This window comes from Geospiza fortis, unplaced genomic scaffold (assembly GCF_000277835.1).
Source record: "Geospiza fortis unplaced genomic scaffold, GeoFor_1.0 scaffold188, whole genome shotgun sequence".
NCBI lineage: Eukaryota > Metazoa > Chordata > Aves > Passeriformes > Thraupidae > Geospiza > Geospiza fortis.
In genome coordinates, this window is record NW_005054337.1 from 2,585,720 (window position 1) to 2,587,426 (window position 1,707).

Consider the following 1,707-nt stretch of genomic DNA (forward strand, 5'->3'; position numbering starts at 1 on the left):
ATGGAACGGGGCTGCACGGGGGTGTGCATGCGGCTTGTGGCCCCCAGGGAGCTGGGACAGGGACAGCCGGGGTCCATCCAGTCCCCCCCCATGTCTCCCACTTCCCCCAACTCTGCCACACCAACCCGAAGTGAGCCCCTTCATATCCGTCCTCAGTCCCCCCAGCTCACGGCTGAGCCATGTCCCCAAGTCCATGGGGTCTCCAATATCCTGTGGGGAATAGACCCTGGCCTGGGGGGGCCCTCGTGGGTGGGCACGAACCTTGCACCCCTGGTTCGGAGCTGGGTCCCCAGCTGAGGCCAGGATGGCTGCACCCCATCCTCTCCCCCATCCCTACAGGAACTGCTTCATCTCATTTGGTTTGTTTTCACCTGAATGGTGACATTTTGTGTGACATTTTCTACCTCCGCTGGGGCCGGGGGTGGCAGGGCCTGGCTGGCACCACTGAGGGGTTTGTGCGGGGCCGCCGGCGTTCCCGGATTCCCCAAAGTGGGATTCACCCCCAGCCGTTCTCCCCTCCTGGGCTGGCATCCCTTCCCAGCCGGGAGCATTTCCATTCACTCCTTCATCAGCACCATGTCCCTCCAGCTCCGCAGTATAAACCTGAGCTGGGACCCTCCCTCCCCTGACCTTACCCTGTGTCCCCCCTGCCTGTCCCCTGCCTGTCCCCAGCCTCTGCCCCGCCTGCCCCTGGCTGCTCCTGCCTCTCCAGAGGGGGGGGGCTGCTCCGGCGCTGGCTGGGCTGCACTAAACGCACTGCTGCTCCAGGCTGGGAGCTGTGTGCAGGGCCCTGTGCATGGCTCTCAACCAGAAGCAGCTGTCCCCACCTCAGCTGTGCTGTCCTGTGCCACGGCACCCCACTGCACCTGCATCTCGGGGAGCTGGGGTCAGGGCAGAGGGCCAGAGGGGTGCAGAGATCAGTGAGGAGAGCTGCAGGGTCCGTGCTGTGGGCACTGGGCAGTCTCCAGCGTGGCCTTTGCCCTGCCTGTCTGTGTGTGTGTGAGGCAGAGGGTACCCTCTGTGTGTCTGTCTGTCTGTGTGTCTGTGGAGCAGAGGACGCCCTGTGTGTGTGTGTGTCTGTCTGTCTGTCTGTGTGGAGCAGAGGATGCCCTGTGTGTGTGTCTGTGTGTCTGTCTGTCTGTCTGTCTGTCTGTGTGTGTGCAGGGGCTGCCAGGGGTTTGCAGGGCAGGGGAGCTGTTGGACCCCCCAGCCTTGTGCTGCCCCCCACACCCACGGCCCCTGTGCCTTCCCTGCATCCCCTGTGCCCCTGCCATGGCTCCAAAGGGTTCTGGCCTCTGGCTGCCCCGAGCCACAGTGCCAAGCCCTGCCCGGGCAGGGGAGCGTGGGCAGCACTGAGAGCCCCTCTGTGCCATAGGGCACCGTGTGAGGCACTGGAGGATGGGAGGAGTGGGATGGGAGAGCTGCACCTGGGAGCTGTTGGGATGTGGGGTCCTGAGGACCACTGGGGGTGCCCGGGCCTGTGACACGGCAGGGCTGGGAGGGGTGTGGTGGCAGTGGCGGTGGCGTCACGTTGCTTTTGTTTCCCATTTCTTGGTTGCTGGGGTGACAGCAGGCTGGGCTGACCATCGCTGGGTTCACTGGTGCTAACTGATGCTAACTGGAAGCCTTGGAAACCCTTTAGAAGGAGGGTGCAGAGCGTGGCTGAGGCTGGGCAGTGGGCTGGGCCCCTGCCACCTGCATCGCTCC

The 1,707-nt window shown here is 64.4% G+C and overlaps 1 protein-coding gene across 1 annotated transcript in view; it reads left to right on the forward strand.

Moving 5' to 3' along the window:
- The window catches only part of CCM2L (CCM2 like scaffold protein), an 8,731-nt gene that overhangs the window by 1,502 nt on the left and 5,522 nt on the right, over window positions 1–1,707 (forward strand). The gene's annotated exons all lie outside the window — the stretch shown is intronic.